The 17,256-nt window shown below is 54.6% G+C and overlaps 1 long non-coding RNA gene across 1 annotated transcript; it reads right to left on the bottom strand.

The window, feature by feature from the left end:
• Window positions 1-2,933: 2,933 nt before the first annotated feature.
• On the bottom strand, window positions 2,934-7,970 carry LOC139440357 (uncharacterized). Its single transcript, XR_011650554.1, has 3 exons — window positions 7,678-7,970; window positions 4,167-4,291; window positions 2,934-3,381 (listed from the first exon to the last, which is right to left on the bottom strand). It is a non-coding gene; the product is annotated as an uncharacterized lncRNA (long non-coding RNA).
• Between the last annotated feature and the right edge of the window lie 9,286 nt (window positions 7,971-17,256).

Genomic DNA, 17,256 nt, shown 5'->3' with positions numbered 1-17,256 from the left:
GTTGAAGGCAGACTCCAAAGGGAGGTCGGTCAGGACAGACAGCCAGAGCCCCTGGCTGCCTGCAGGGGCCGAGAGGTAGATTTATCGCGAAGACTTGTGTTCTGTGCGGTTTAGCTTCCCTCTGCAGTGCGTGTCCAGTTCCAAGCCTCTACGTACATCTCAACAGTAGTTTTCTGTCTCACAGTCTCTCAAGTCCCGAGGCTACGTGAAGGAACAGTTCGCCTGGAGACATTTCTATTGGTACCTTACCAACGAGGGCATCCAGTATCTCCGGGATTACCTCCACCTGCCCCCTGAGATCGTGCCTGCCACTTTGCGCCGCAGCTGGCCTGAGACCGGCAGGCCAGGGCCCAAAGGTCTGGAGGGCGAGCAACCTGCAAGACTCATAGGAAGGGAAGCAGACAGAAATACTTACAGGGATTGCTGTGCCGCCTGAGGCCAATGAGAGAGCCCAGGTCGGGGCGGGGTCAGCAGCCCAATTCCAGTTCAGAGGCGGATTTGGTCGTGGACGTGATCAGCCACTTCAGTGAAGTTGGAGGGGTTATTTTGTGTTGAATAAACTAATGGCCAGAACTTAAAAAAAAAACTCATTAAAGCTGTAAAATAAAAAAAGATATTGAGAGAGTCACTTCCCCAGAGCAGCCTCGCCGACACCTGTTCCCTAGCCCCTCCAAACGCAGCCCCTGCCCGTCCCCTGGCCCTCCGCTAGCCCTCATGTCAGGGGGAGCGACGTTTGTGGGTGACCTGTTCCATGCAAACCTCCTCCTCTAAAACGGAGCCTCTGTGGGGAAGAGCCTGGCCCTATTTTCCTTTAAGCAGATTATTGCGGTATACCGTATTTTGCTGTGTATAATGCATACCCATGGTTTGCTCCATGTATAATGCACATCCTTATTTTCCATGGCGAAATATGGTAATTCAGATACCATGCCGCTCACCCACTTAAAGTGTAAAACTCAATAGTATACTGAGCTACTACATTCACGGGTCCGCGCGATCACGACCGCAGTCAGTTCTAGAACATTTCCTTCACCTCGAACGGAGACCATGTGCTCTTTACTTATTGCCCCGTCCATGACTCCACTCAGCCGTGCGCAACCACTAATCCACGTTGTCTCTGTAGATTTGCCCGTTTGGGACACTTCGTATAAATCACATAATACGGGGTCTTCGTGGTTGGCTTCCTCCATTTAGCATCACGTTTTCAAGGTTCGTCCGTGTTGAACAATAGCGTGGAGCAATACTTCATTCCTTTTTACGGCTGACTAGTATTCCCTGGTACAATATGCCACACTTTCTTCATTTACCAGTGACATATCTGGGTTGTTTCCACCTCTGCCTATTGTAAATGACGCTGCTATAAACAGTTGTGTAAGAGATTTTGTGTGGACATACGGTTTTCTTTCTCTTGATTGTAAACTGTTAACCAATTCATTGCCAACAGGGATCCCCAGTTTGGGGTGAGGCGAAGAGGAGATTTTGTTTAGTGCAGACAGCTCAGTTGTGACACAGCACTGCTGTTAGGCAGCCCTGGTGCCCGGAGGTCCTGGGGGAGGCCCTCTCTTATTAGAGACCTCTGCTCTGCCCTTCTCCGCTCTGCTCCGCTCCCGTGCTGGTCTGCTCTGCTTTGGCAAGACATCTCAGACAGAGGTCCCTGCCTCTGGTTCCTGATTTGTCATCCTTATGCAAACGAGGATTCCAAATCTGTGCAGTTTGATTGGTCCAAAAGGCACTGCCTTGATTGGTCATAATGGAGCCACTTTGGTCCATGAAGATGCTGATGGGGATATGGCTACACAGCTCCAGCTGGAAAGGAAAAGTCTCGGTCCTCTTGGCTGAAATAGGATTCCAGGGACTGCTTTGCAAGGGCTGGCGCATATGGCAGGAGCCCAGCACGGGCAGGCAGTTCAGAGCAGAGGCAGGTGGTTCAGGCCAGGCTTTTTCCTGAAGTACAGTTTGTGTGAGAGACCCCAGTAGAGAAACGACTGCTAGGCTGTTTTATTTATTTTTTAAAATTTTGAGCTCAGTTAGCTACCAGGGACCCTTCTTAGCAGGTATATTCTCTCTCAGGGCCCACAATACCTAGGAGTGGAATTGTTGGGTGAAACAGCAACTCCGTGTTTAACCTTTAATGCCAGACTACTTTCTAAAGCTGCTGCATGCACGGCCCTGGCTGGTTAGCTCATTCCAGTGCACCAAGGCTGTGGGTTCCATCCCGGGCCAGGGCACACGTAAGAATCAACCGACGAATGCATAAGCAAGTGCAACAACAAATCGATGTTTCTCTGTCTCTCAAAATCAATAACGTTTTTTAAAAACTAAAGTGGCTGCACCATTTTACATTCCCGTTGCAAGTATTTGAGGGTTTCGGTCTCTCCACATCCTCCTCAACACTTGCCATCTGACTTAAAAAAAAAAAAAGATTTTATCTATTTATTTTTAGAGAGAGAGGAAGGGAGGGAGAAAGAGAGGGAGAGAAACATCAATGTGTGGTTGCCTCTCATGCGCCCCCTACTGGGGACCTGGCCCACATCCCAGGCATGTGCCCTGACTGGGAATGGAACCGGCAACCCTTTGGTTGGCAGGCTGGCGCTCAGTCCACTGAGCCACACCAGCCAGGACTGTTATCTGACTTTTGGTCATAGCCGTCCTAGTGGGTGTAAACTGCTATCTTATTGGGGTTTTGATTTCCTGAAGATTAATGATGTCAAGCATCTTTTCACGTGCCAGTTGGCCATTGGTATATCTTCCTTGGAAAAATATCTACTCAGACCTTCTGCCCATTTTAAAATTGTCTTTGTATTGAGTTGTAAGTGTTCTTTACTTGCGACGCAATTCCCTCACTGGATATCCGATCTGCAAGTGTTTTCTCCTATTGTATGGGTTGTCTTTCACCTTCTCGATAGTGTCCTCTGAAGCACACACATTTTTAATTTTCATGAAGTTCAATTTACTTTTCTTTTATTGCTTGTGCTTTTGGTGTCAAAAATCCATTGTCGAATATTTCTAAGAATTTTAAAGTTTTAGCTCTTACATTAGGTCTTTGACCCATTTTGAATTAAGCTTTGTGTGTGATGTGAGGCGAGTCCAGCTTCGTTCTTCTGCATGAGGCTGTCCAGTTGTCCGTCGCCATTTGCTGGGAAGGTGATTCTTTCTCCCTGTTGAATGGTCTTGGCCCCCTTGTGGAAAGGCAGTTGACCGTGGACACATTTTATTGCTGGACTCTCAATTCTGCTCCACTGATCATGTTATATGTCTATGCTTAAGACACACAGTTTCGATATTCATTGCTTTTCTTCACACCACCTTGCCTGGAACACTGCGCTTCAGGTATTTGTTGGATGTATAAAGCCCAACAACCAAATACCATGGGGAACACACCTGTAATCAAAAAAGTTCGATTAATTTGGCCCTGGCTGGTGTGGCTCAGTGGAATGAGCACCAGCCTGAGAACCAAAGGGTCGCTGGTTCAATTCCCAGTCTAATGCACATGCCTGGGTTGCAGGCCAGGTCCCCAGTAGAGAGCACATGAGAGGCAACCACACATTGATGTTTCTCTCCCTCTCTTTCTCCCTCCCTTCCCCTCTGTCTAAAAATAAATAAATAAAATCTTAAAAAAAAAAGTTTGATTAATTTAGCTGGCTGCAGCAAAGGAGAACTCAGCCTAAGGACCTCTGGAGCACCCTGAAAAGAGGGTTCTGAGAGGGGCCTCTTAGAGGGTTTGGTTGGTGCCGAGCAGTTTGGAGGAGAGCGTGGGGACGCAGAGGCCAGTCTGGAGTGGAGTGCCGCTAGAAGTAGAGCGGTTCAGTGGTAGGGACCTTAGTTCCCTTCTAGGAGGTGGGAGCATTAAAGCAGCGGGGACTGGCACTGGCAGGGGAGCACCATTCCTCAGAGACCGGCCGAGTAGCCTTGTCTCCGTGCTCCTCTGTGCGCATCTTTGTGCCTTTGGGGAATTCTTGGTCTGATCGTCAGCAAGGCTGTTTTCTGCATTTGGGAGTAAACAAACTGTCTCTGTTTGCAGAAAAGGTAGAACTTCAACTTCTCACGTGTCCTAGGACATCTACTCTGATACTTGCTTGGAGACCAGCGCGGGGACAAAGAGCTGGTGGGGAAAGGCAAGAGGTGTGCTCAGTGTGTGGCGGACAGAGCCTAGACTCCTGACTCACCGTGTGGCTTGGCTCCATTATTGTTGCTCCTTGGGCCTCAGTTTCCTCATCTGTAATATAGGGAGATCGGATGGGACAGTGCCGGGGCCTCCTTGCAGGTCCTTATCCACGACCTAGCTGTCTTCCTGTGCTGTTTCAGAGAGAGGGAAACCTCTGCCGATAATGTGCCTATTTCACCATCCCCCCTTCCCCTCTCCCCACACACAGCTGACTCATCTGGGCTTGTCCTTGATTCAGTGTTTTAGCTCAGCAGCTCCCAGACGTTTGTATTTTATGCCCTGGAAAATTTTCTGAAAAATATTTTAAAGATCCATTTAGAGTTGCCAATATTTTATTTTGTCAAATAGGGCATTAAGAAATCACAAGTACTACCACCTGTTGTAAGCATTGTATTATAAAAGGATAATAAAATAGAGGATAAATTAAAAGGGAATACTCTCAAATCGCCTGCTTTCCTCTCATTTCTTGGGCAATGATGAGAAGCCCTGTTGGAATGGACAACTGCTGTTCTGGGGGGACGGCTGCTTTATCTTGTGGTTTTTGACTCATCAAAACGCAACTACGGTGACAGCACCAACCTCAGTCGTCCCTAAGGGGTGACAGGCTCTGGGGAGAGAAGGGGCTGGTGGCAGGTGGCAGAGGTGCGAGGAGACTTGGACTGGATCTCTGGTGGCTCCACGGACCTGGGAGGGAAGGACTGGCTTGCGTGTCTCCAGGCACAGCTCAGCGGGGTCCCTAACCGTGAGACTGGAACCGCGGGCGTGGGAGAAGGTGGGGAAGAGTGTAGCTCCGATCAGGTGACGGCCGAACTGGACAATCTCCCCTCTGGCCGCGAAGCCCAGCCCTCTCAGCACCTCCCTAGCTGCTACTTCTATTTTCAGTCATTTCCGCCTCCGACGTCTGCCCGAACCTGTGAGAAGTATTCTGTGTCCTGTGTGTGCCGTTCGTGTGTGTGACAGCTGTGACTGCCACCAGTGCTTTTGTGGAAGGAAGGAGTGGAGGGTAAGTTGTTCACCCTCAGAACAATGTTGTGGCTCTGTCTTTCTTAAGCTCACTTGAGTCACAGGACAGCGCATGGCGTCCATGGGTTCACTCTGTCTGGGCAACGAAGAGCTGCGTTCAAAAAGAGGAGCCCTCCCACGCCCCAGCCCATTCTCCCGGGGCTTGGAGATACATTGTACTACTGTCCCTTTAAAAAGTGCTCACGTGCTACTAGAGGGAACCAATCAGCAGACAGGGGGAGGAGCTGTTTGGGGGCCTGACCCAGTGGTGACTGTAAAGAGTCTAGGACTCCCCAAGAGTGACAGCCTCCTGAGGGAGCCCAGCAAACCTGATTAAAGGGACAGTGTCCCAGAGGAGCTGCTCAGGTGGTGTTGAGTCCAGAGCCCCTGAAGTGACCAATGGATCCTCAGAGTGGCTGCTATCTTCCCTCCCCTTCATTTGCTGGGAAAGATGGTGATATATCTGTGTAATTGGGCTTTTATTTGCATTTTAAATCATGCTCCTTTGCTAAACTAATAGACCCCCTATTTATAGATGACTCCAACACAAAGTGACTACTAATTACTACAATTAATATCACGTTAAGGACTTGTCAGCCAACTTCACAGCAACTGTATCGCCTACTCATTTTCAATTAAGGCACATTGACAGGGAGAATACGTGGTTATTAAGAGCGGGCCCTGGGGTGTAATTACTGCTCACAAGGTCATTAAGCAACTCCCCTGCGGGGCTGGCACCTCGGGGCCTGGGGCCTGGAGCCTGGGGGCCCCGGTCCAGAGTCCTTCCCCAGAGCCATAAAGATTCAGTGCCCCAGGCCGCCGGGCAGATGGAGGCCTGGCTCCGAGCCGCCTGGAGGTGGCACAGAGGATGCCAGGATGGCTTAGGGCTGTGCGGGGAGAGCCAGGCAGGAAGGCTGGGGGACGTTCCATCCTCTCCTGAAGACAGCAGTTCACGGCAGCCAGCAGAGCTGACAGAACTGCCGCCTCCTTCGAGCAAAGTTCAGAGGGTGTTCGCGAAGGCCTCCTCTGGGACAGATGGGGGGCTGGGGGGTTGGCGGCAGGGCCAGAGGGGTGAGGGAATGAGAGCCCAGGAAGGAGGCAGCTGTGGAAGCCCTGTGTGTGGGGGGGGGGCAGGGGGGTGGGGAGGGGGGTGCGGGGCCGCAGAATCCCTGCTCTGAGGTAGAGAATGGGCTTTGGGTTTGGTTGGGTGGAGGCTCAGGCTCCAAATGCTGGGGGATTGCTCCTTTTGACTGGGAGCGACAGCTGGAAGGTGAGAAGAAGCCATATAGAAGTGGGAAGAGTGGGACAAGACCTGGGGGGTGGGGAGGGGGCGGTGACAGGAGTCAGGGGAAGCGAGCAGCTGGGTGGGGGGGTCTTGTGGCTGACTGGCCCCCAAGGTGTCTCTACCCAGTGCCAGTGGCTGACCTGCCGAGGACAAGGTACAGGCTGGTAGGAGGCTCTAGGGCCCAGACCCCGCCTTCCCAGGGGCCAAACCCAGGCCAGGCAACCTAGGGGCTCAGGGCCAAGACGCTGTGGTGAGGGCGGGGACCTGTGGCTGGTGCTGGAAGCCCCTGGCAGGGGTGTGCTGACAGTGGGCTGAGCTCCCTCCCCAGCTCCACTTCCAGGCACTTTGTGAGTGCAGCTGGGACTGGCCACGGTGGAGGACTCAGACCATGGGGGTCTGCAAACACCGTCAACCAGAGAGCGGGGTGTCAGACGTGTGCCCGCTCACCACTCTCCTGGGCTGGCCTGTCAGCGCTGAACCCTGGGGCTGCAGTGTAGGGCCTTCTGGGAGGTTGTGCACACGTGCACCTGTGGTGCGCACAGTAGGACTATGTATTTACTGAACTGAGGTCAAAGGGGACCCAGTGGGCAGCCCGCTACTATGAAGTGAGACAAGTAAACTGCATAGGAGCTCCGGAATGAGGCGGGAGCCCCGTGGTCACCTCTACACCTGTCGTCTTGATTTGGAAAAACCCTGGGGTCTGGAGAGACACTCCCTCCCTCCTCGCTGGCCTCAGACCCTCGTTGGACATCCACTTCACCAGACCAGTGCCTCATTAGGACGGGGAACTGAGCCGTGCTGGGCAGGTGGGAAGGTTGGGGGTGGGTGGGTACTGGGCCCTCCAAGGGAGAACTGGGGCAGGCATGGGGATGGATGGGGACTTATTGCCACCCTGCTCTTCCAGAAGGCTCTGCCCACCACCCCTACCCTGACTCTGACAAATCCTCCTCAGGCTCTGCCCTCCTCTGCTGCATCCTTGGCATCCTGGCTCTTTCGAAGTTGCCTCTAGCACTTCTTATCCCTCCTGTGCTCTTCACATGGGAAGTGCTTCACTGGCAACGGTGACGAGAGAGGGAGGAGGAGAGGGAGGGAGGGACCACGGCACTGTGGGCCAGGTTTGCCTGCACAAACAGTGATGGCGGCTCTGACCGGGGTGGCTCAGCGGGTTGGGCGTCAGCCTGCAAAGCGAAAGGTCGCCAGTTTGATTCCTGGTCAGGGCACATACTTGGGTTGCGGCCTGGGTCCCTGGTGAGCGGCGTGCAAGAGACAACCAGTCAAAGTTTCTCTCTCATATCATGTTTCTCTCTCTCTCTCTCTTCCCCCCTCCCATCCCCTTTCTCTAAAAATAAATAAATAAAATCTTTTAAAAAGCGTTGACTTTTAGCCATCATATTTAAATACGGCAGACGTTTCTCCCTCACCCTAACTAACGGGAGCAGTGCGGCCTGGTCCGCGGGCTGCCGTGACTATCTGGTTGCTCTGTCATGCCCACCACGGGGGTTCCGTCTCCTGGTCGGAGACGGCAGCCATTACTTGCCTGCCTTCCAGCCGGGAAGAGGAGCAGCGCGTCCCCTGGAGGTGCTTCCTGATCTCCACACATGGCGATTGTTGCTGGCCAGTCACATGAACACACCTGGCTGCCAGGGCCAGCTGTGGAATTGTGCAACCTCTTGTTTTCCACCTAAAAAGCAGGGTTCTATCACCAAAAAGGCAGGGGTGGATGTCACGTGGTGGCTGCGGTACTCCCTGGCATTGGTGAGTGTGGAGGGACTCCTGACCTGGGGAGGCTGCTGCCAACTGCCTCGCCCCACAGCCCTGCTGCTGTCAGAGGGCCTGGGGCGGGAAGGGGTGGTCAGAGGGGTCTCAGAATCCAGGAACCTGGGAGCAAGGGCAAACTGTGACTTCCTTCCTGGCCACTGAGACTCTCCCCCTTCCAGGGTTGGGACTCAGTGTTCTCACTTGATCCTCCTAGTGCTGGAGAACCTTCTCCAACAGCATGGTGTGCTTGGCCAGGGCAGCTCTGCCCCCAGGGCACTCCTGTGTGTGGGTGGGTAGGTAGCTGGAGCCTTAAATGGAGAAAAGGAGGGTGGGCGCGTGCCGTGTGTCAAAGGCAAGCGCAGGTCGGACCCATGGAGCTGAGACTAACAAAGAGCAAAGACGCTGGTGGTTTGGTGGAACCCAGAAGCATCGGCTGGGCGGGGCGCTGGGGCGGGGGGTGGGGTCGGGAGAGCCTGGGGCCTTCTGTGTCCGCAGAGCGCTGCATCCCACTGGGGGTGCCCAGTTTTCCTGAGCGCTTGCCCAGTGTCGGGCGTTGTACTTAGAATCGGAAATGCTTTGTCACGTTGTTCTGCTCGTGGAAGGACATGCTGTCCCGCTTCTGCAGGGGAGGTGGCGGGGCTCAGAGGGGTTAGGGATTTGCCCAAGGCCCTGAGCTGCCAAGAATGGGGCTGCCATTCACTTCTGGTCAGTCACCTGCTGGTGTGCTGGACTCAGCGACTAAGAATCTGGCCACAAAAACCGTGTGGGAAGAGCTGTGGAGGGTGGTGAGGGTTGGGTGGAGCACATAGCCTGCAGAGGTGCCTCCCAGCCCTGGAGGGCCCAGGAGTATCCGCCTTGCCCCACCACTCAGGCTCAGCCTCAGCCTCTCCCAGCTGCTCACCTCCCTTTTCCAGTGTAACTCCTTGCGGGGGGGCCCCCTCCGACCCCCATGTCCTTTGGCTTCCTGTACTTCCCTGGCCAATGAAACCTGCACCTTGTACCCACTGCACCTCCTCCAGGCTCTACCCGGGGTTCGGAAGGCAGACAGAAGGAGGAGGCCCGCAGCACTGTGCCTCCACTCCTGGGCCCAGCGGGGACAGGGTGTGTCTCGGGCAAAGGGCACGTTCAGGGGCTGTCCCGTGAGTCCACCAAGCTGTCTCACTTGGAGTGGCCACGAACTGGGGGATGGGAGTGGGGATGGCATGGGGGCTGCTGCTGCCCACTGGTGGAGAGAGGACACACAGTAGGCACTAAATAAAGGCTAATTCTTTCCCCTGTTTTTCTCTTTCCCATCATAACACAAAAATTCTGGTTACTCATGAAAATCTACCAATGACTATTATTATGACAGTTTAAACACATGTAAAAATCTAATTCTTCCCCCAATTTTCTTCTGCAGGTTCTAGTGGGGATCATGTTAAGAGTTGAGGTTTTAAGGCCCAGGGAGGATTTGCAGGATTTGGGTGCCTCGATGGACTAGAACTGGACGCCTGGTGACGTGGAGGTAAGGCTGCTGTGTGGGTGGCCTCTTCCTGGACCGGCCTTCTGCGGCCACACACCGCACACCAGCCTCTCCACCACTGATTCTGCTCCACCAGAGGGTGACCCACTTCCACTCCCATGCCTGGGTCCCTTCTTCCCTCGATGGGGCCCCTGGCCTCCCTGCGATCCTCATGCCTCTGGCTGCTGGGCCTGCCTCTCCGCCCACCCTCTTGGCCACATCCCCAGGTCCATCGAATCAACACCGCAAATCAATACTACCTTGCTGGCCTTGCTCCCTGAGCTGCAGGGCACCACTTCCACCAGCATGTGTCCCTAGCAGGCCAGGCGGGCTCCTAGTCAGCCTCCAGTTAGCCCCTAGCTAGAGCCCCCTGTCCCAAACTCTTAGTGTATCTACAATTTAACAGAGAACAGAACAACCGACAGAGAGGAACCCTACCCTCCAGTCCACGTCACCTCCCTGTCATCCTCTCCTTCCCTCTGGCCCCATTCCCACCAGCATTTAAATGCCCCAAGGTGTCTCCTTCCCAATGGCAGTGCCGCAGGCATGCGGGCTATGCCAGGCCCGTACTCTTCTCTAGCCTGCCAGGCACCCCACCGAGGGAGCTGGGCCTGAGCTGCTGTGCCCTCTGCCTGGAGTGTTCCCACCTCCCCTACCCGCCTGCCGCTCTCCTCCTCCAACAGTAGCTGCCTGCCTCCTCCTGCAGCTCGGTGACCCCGCCCTTTGGTTTTACTTCCTTCGTCATATCCACAGCTTCAGACCTAATATTAACTTGTTTTGTGTTTGCTTTGTTCCCATGCCTGTCATCTGGAAATCAGTTCCTGAGCGGTGGGTGCTTGTCTGTCTTATTCATAGATGTATTTCCAGGGGCAGATATCTGACAACATTTGTTCAACTATGGCGTGAAAATATTTGTTCAATAAATGAATGTGTGAATGAATGAATGAATGAATGATTACCAACCTAGTTATACAGGTGAGAAACCTAAAGCAGCTACTCCTCAGCCCCTCAAGTGACTGGCCCGGTACACCCCATTTTCTTCTGCCCCCATCTATGGTCCGGCCCCCTGGGGTCCTGTCCACTGGGTTTACCTAGTCCCATGAAACCCTGTCCTCAGTGGGGGCCGCTGGGATTCTTCCTCCCCATCCTCCCTGCTCTTATGTAGGTGCTTCAGGAAAGCCTCTCAGGTTGGTCAAGAGAAAATGAGATATATTAAAAGATGCTTGTAGCACACCTGCTCTCGGGACAGGCCAGCACAGGTGTCTCGGGACAGGCCGTGTGGCCATGTCCTTCCAGAAGCAGTGGCTGTGCTGCCCAACCACCCCCTGCTTGGCCCTGGCACACTGGGGCTGGACTCCAGGAGCTCTGCATACCCCCCAAAGACTAGAAGGCCCCTAATTTTCTGGAAAACAGAATTTCCTGGGCAGCTTCCCTGTGGCAACTTGGACGACAGAAACCCAGATCTCTGCCTCTCCCCGGCTGTAAAGGAGCCAGGGACAGAGTTGTCTCCCTGGGGAAGGCTGAGCTCCCACTGTGGAGTTATGACCCCTAATTCCCCCCCCTTGCATCTGATGGGCCAGAGCATTGGTCGGTGTGTCTGCGCCACAGCCCACTGCGGGGGCAGCGGTGGAGGCTGGACCTGCCTGGCCTTTACTCATCCCTCGGGGAACAGTCTGAAAGGCCCGGATATGCTGCTGCCACCTCCTCTGCTACCCTCAGAAGCTCACGATTGGCCGGAGTGGAGTCAGGATGCTGGTGGTACTGGGAGACAGGAGGGCGATGGGATGGGAGCAGGACAGGGTCTGAGACTCCCAGGGGCCCCCCCGGGGCTGGCTGTCCAGGCTGGCCCAAAGGAAAGCAAAGGCCCATTCTGCAGACGCCTCCTCCTTCACCCGTTTTCCTGGTTGTCAGTGGAAGGATGGTTTTCCCCCTGGTGATGGCCTCTGCACCGGTGGCCTGACTTCCGGGCTCCTGGACCAGATACCCACATTTTCCACTGAAGAGGTGAACAGGCTGGGACCCAGCCTCTCCAATCAGACATGCCTCTTCTGCCGAGAGCTGGCTTCCTCCCTGTGTGCCCCCCTCACTGAAGGCCATCTGTACTTGGTTTCTCCAGCTAGCAGTGCCCATTCCTGCCCCAGGGCTGCACCACCATCTGACGTTTCAGGCTTAAGTCAGGTGGGGGAAGTAAGGCAACCAAGAGATTAGGAGACTCCTTACAGACAGAATGAGGACCCAGGCTCTGTCAAAGTCGAGGGGTGAGGGTCCATCATCCCCTTTTTCTATAGTCCCCCAAGTCCTACCCTGATGGCCCCATCATGACCGTGCCTATCTTAGGTCGTCCATACATTGAGGAATCTTCCCTGTCATTGGCTAACCAGTCATCTGCCCGGGGCCGACCAGGGTAAAGTAAAGGGGGCAGAGGCCACGCCTCTGCTGGGAAGATAAGCTTTGTATCCTTTTTGGCTTATGGTCCCAAGGTCTTTTTACTCAGCCTTAGCCATGGGGGGTTACAGCTTCTGAAACCAGGCAGGGCGGTTCCCAACAGTTCCCAGCTCTTGCAACCTGTTGGGATTAGATGTTTTTTCATGCTCCGTCTGAGCTGAGGTTCCCTGGCCACTGGAGGAGGGATTAGTGTGCTACCTGACCTCCCCAACTCTGGCCTATCTGGCTCTTACCTACCTTGGTCGTGGCTGCCCAAATCTCCTGCCCCCAAGATTTGTCAACTGCCCTGGAGGGTCAGTTAACAGACCCTGAGGAGGCTCCCCTGGCTCAGGCCCAGGGATTATTTGGAGTTCAAGGCTGGGGGCGTGGGGAGGGGCAGCCAGGCCCAGGTGTGCATGTTTGGCTCACCCATTGTAGACCATGGGTCCAGCATTGTCTAGAAGGATATAGGACTTTCAGGCCAAGGCCATTTGTGGGATCGGTCCGCATTTTGCTGTTTCTTAATACTGATGACACGCCAACACCCTGGCAAGGACCAGGAGATGCTGGCAGCCCAGGAGGACTTTGGCCTCAAAGTGCTACAGTTCCTGGTGGCGATGGCGGCTGCTGGGGCAGGGATGCAACGCTTAACTGACACAAGTGAAATGAAGGAGGAGAAATAAAATGTCTTTATTCTGTCTCCAGCTTAAATAAAAACCTTGCCCAAATGCCCAATCTGATGTAAAGTCCAGTCCCACTTGATAACGGAGGGTCTCTCCCAGACCCCAGATGTGGCCGGCTGAGGACTTCAGGTTGGGGCGCTTTGCCACCTGGGTGCAGGGGTGTAGCTCCTTCTGTGGCCCATGCAGCACTTCTGGTGACACTCCAAGCCAGCTGTGGCCTCCACATGATCCAGCCTGGTGTCCACACTGAAGTGACCCTTATACTAGGTACCTCTGCAGCCAAATGCCCGGCCTCTTCTGGGTTCTGCCTACAGCTTGTGGGCACCGGGCTGGTCAAGAAAAACTAAGATGCAATGACCCCCTCAATCTGCCCATGAAGTGTGGCCTGGGGCAGGTGGGTACCAGGTGGCCACGGGCCACTCACCCGTTGCTTTGACCTTACTCAGCTGGTAATGCTCTCCCTGCTCTTCTTCCCAGCATCCCCTGGACAGGCAGGGCTTGCTTCGCCCCTATCTTTTCCATCTGGGCCTCCCTTACGTAAAAATTCCATCGTCTAGCTCAGTGATCCTGGCGCTCAGCACACTACTGTAGGTGAGTGAGGAAATTAGACACTCTTCTTTCAGAGCCAGAGCCTGGTGTGCTACCTCCCGGACCTGCTGTTAATGCGCCGCTGCAGAGCTCGAAGCCGAGGGTTACTTCCCCTGCCTCCTTCGTTCCTTCTGGAACAAATCACAATGCTCTCGTATTCTAACCCTAGTCCTAAAATATTAGGCACCTCTCTATCTGGGATCTGGGATTTGTTCCTGGATTTGCTGCCTTGCTTCTAGAAGGCTTTTTTTTTTTTTTTTTGGCATGGAAACAGGCTTTTCTACTATGGTAGTTGCTATCGCCTTAGTCCACGAAGACCCTAAAACCCTCTCCCACCCCAAACCACCCTGTCCCTGCTCTTGTGTACATTCTTTCCCCGCAAGAGTTGAGGCTAGCAGAACATAAGTCTCCTGTGGAGGCTAAAGAGTCTCTAACCATCCCGGCTAAGCTCAAGGCCAGGCTACAATCCAGAGAGGACTGACCCATGGACAGTCCTGACTCAGGCTGCTGCCACCGGCTCCTCCACACCTCCACCCTCTGCAACCAGGGACAGTGCTGTAGTGCCTCTCTGCCTCTGACCCGGGTTCTTAGGAAGCAGTCCTTACTCTCTCTCTGTGGCCCCTTCTGCTAGTGGGGCGCCTTCCTCACTGTCAGGACCCCAAGTACCAGACAGTTGCTGCTTGTGCGGCTATTTAGGGCCAACCCTTAGCCCTCTATCCCCTTAACTTGACTCGCTTAACTCCCTAAGCCTATGGCTCCCCAGGATTTGGAACAGCAGTGACGGCAAACCTCAGACACCTTAATACCTGATCCTTACAAAAATAGCACTCCCTAAAACTTTGCAAGCACATACTCCAGCTTGGAGTCCATTACCCTCACCTACAGACCAGACTGTCAGGCAGGGCCAGGCCCAAGGGGGGCCCCCTTTGAAGGCCTTTAGTGTGGGCATTGTTGCCTGGAAACCCCTTCCCCTCTACCATTGACGTAAGACCCTTTGCCAAGTCGTTTCCAACTGATGGGGGTTGAGGGCAGCCAGAGAGGCTCAGAGACTAATGCATGGACCTGTCCCAGGCCCCATTCATCTTAGGCTCTGCCCCAGCTCCCGCTGTCTCCCACACGCCGACACCTTGCATCCTCTGAATCCACATATAATATCCAGGGCGAACTAGATCTCAGCTGATGCTTAGGAAACTCAAGAAAACCCAAAGTTATGTGAAAGTGAAGAGCCTGAGGACCTTGGAGAAGCCAGAGGAGAGTCCTTTCCTGGCCACTGACATTTCTGTTGGGTTAGAGACAAACGCTTCGCGATTGTTTCTGAGATTTCTTAATATCCTCATGCTGTTTGTTCTTAGCAGGTAAGCATTTAAAATGGACAAGGACTTTGCACTTGACTGGGAGGAGCAGGCAGCTGAAGTGCCCTCAGCCACCCTGCTGAGGACGGGGCGAGGACCCCAGAGGTAGGGTAGATGGTTGCGTCTGTGAAGGAAAGAGGGTGCTGTACTGAAACCCTGGGGCCCAAGCAAGGAAGAGACCCATGGGGAACGGGTCCAAGGCCCAGAAACAGATGGGGCTTAGTTGGCAAGAGCCCAGTTACAAATGAGGACAAGGAGAGGGAAGTGAGTGTGGTGGGAGTGGGGGCAGGTCCAGAGGATGTCAGGTCCATGCGGAGGAAATGCCCAATGGGACACCTGGTTCTGTGGGGACAGTGGTGTGGAGGCTGCAGACACTCATCAGGGGGATGGTCCACTGGCAGGGGTGGAGGCTCCAAAGCCACCACGCCTCACTCTCATCGCCTGGGCCCAGACACCAAGTCCCAAATGTTCTCCAAGTCCCAGAAGTGAATGCTTTCGGGGATGTCTCTGGACCCGCCATCAGGGGTGAGGGGCCTGGCCACGGCTGGACAGGCAAAGAGGACACGGGCGGGGTGAAGGGCAATCCCCCCCCCTTGCTCTGTGTGAATTCTGTCCAGCATTCCCCAGAGGACATGTGTGTATGGGAAGGGCTCTAGCACTAAATATTCCCACCCAGATGGACATGATCTTGGGGTTCCTCTTCCCCAAATTCAGACATTTCTCTCTTAAAAGTAAAGATTTGAGCTCCATAGCAAGTACAGAAAGAGGGAAGGAGCCACTTAAAAGAGGAAAAGGCCTCACAACCTATTCCAGACCCCACCTTCAGTGAAGTTCCCGAGTCCCTCCCTGAGCTTCCCAGCCCCACCCCTGCCTCCGCTGCCTGATATTTCCTGGACTTGGAGGTGGTGGGACCCTGGGGGCCCGGGGCAGATCTCCAGGTGCCCTCTCTCCCTTTGACTTCTTGTTGTGTTGGCCATGCCGGGGGCTCAGACATGGCTGTGACCGTGTGGTCAGCTAGAAAAGTGAACAGGACTGAAACTGCTAACCCTCGAAAGAGATCCAGGTTAAAGCCTCCGCCCAGAACACCCAAATGCTTGGGCTGGGGCAGCAGCACAGCCCCACGGTCCTGCACGAAGCTCGGGGTCCTCCCCACTGCCCGTCCCTGTGCTGGCCACTGCTCCTCGGAGACCGTGACACCCTGGAGGCTCACTGTACACAGCACCACGCCTCCCACTCTGTCAGACAACCAGGAGACCGCACTAACCCTTCCCCTGCCCCCAGACACCCCTCTGTACTGTCTAGCCCGCGAGAGCAGGCCCCACACCTGGGCAGGTGGACCAGAATGACCTGTCTTTGGTGCTTACTTGCCCTGCCCCCAGGGATTCAGGTTTAAATGAAACTGAGGTTGGATTCTGTTCCGCAGGTCTTTCAACATGCCACCGTCAGGGAGCAAAGCCTGGCTGGCCAGGCCCAGAATGCCCTCTCTGCCCCTGGCCGCTCCCACAGAGGAGGGTCCTGAGATGAGAGTCAAAGAGGCTTGATGCGCACCCCCCACCCCACTTGAGACCTGGTGCTTGCCCACCTGTTGTCATCCACCCATCCATTCATTCAACAAATACTCATTGAGTGCCCTCCGTGCCAGAGCCCGTCCTGGAAGCCGAGGGGACAGCAGCAGCAGTCGGTAGACACCGGACCTGCCTGCATGGAGCTTTCCTTCCTGGGAGCAGGGCCAGACACCAACAAGGAAATCAGGACAAGATAAACCCAGATAACGGTAAGCGCTAGGAAGAAAACAGAACCAGCCGGTGGCAGGACGGCCTTGGTAGGAGAGGGAGCCGCTGGCGCTGTGAGCTTCAGAGAAGACCTTCTTGAGGGGGGTGGTGAGCTGAGCTGGAGGGATGGGGATGAGCCAGCAGTGTGCAAAGGACCAAATGTTGCAGGAGAAGCCAGACAGTTTCTATTATCTGGGAATCGATCGGGGCAGGTGAGGAGGGCGTGAGTGGATGATGGTGCCGAGGGCCTGCTCCCCAGGGAAAAGCTGCTTCCTGGAGACCTCTCTGCCTCAGACTGCCTGGTGTTAGGCAGCCGAGGTGGCTAAGAAAGGACAGGGAGCCAAAACTGTCCAATTAAGGGCTTTTATTCCAGGCGGGACACTGAGATCAGGCGGGCTGAGTCCGAGCAGACTGCAGCAGCGAGGGAAAGGGCAGAAGGGCTTTGAAGGGTGTGTAGCAGAGCCCGAGGAGGGCGGGTCACCCTGCTGATCTGCCCCAGGTGTCCGGGGTACAGGTGTTTGCAAGACAATGTGCTCTGGTTAGGGATGGCTGACTCAGCAACGGAAAGCCCAGGAGATTTACAGGCCTTGTTTCTGGGAAAAGCTCCAGCGAGAGGGAAGGGGCAGTGAGGATGGAGGGGCACAGCCGGCTTCCAGCAGGGTGCTGGTGGCCGTGCCTCAGTTGCTTCCAGTAACAGGGAGCCTCGTGCTCAGGTGTGTTCAGCTG

Source organism: Desmodus rotundus, chromosome 11 (genome assembly GCF_022682495.2).
Source record: "Desmodus rotundus isolate HL8 chromosome 11, HLdesRot8A.1, whole genome shotgun sequence".
NCBI lineage: Eukaryota > Metazoa > Chordata > Mammalia > Chiroptera > Phyllostomidae > Desmodus > Desmodus rotundus.
Note: the sequence above shows the minus strand (reverse complement) of the source record. Positions and strands in the feature narration are given on the sequence as shown.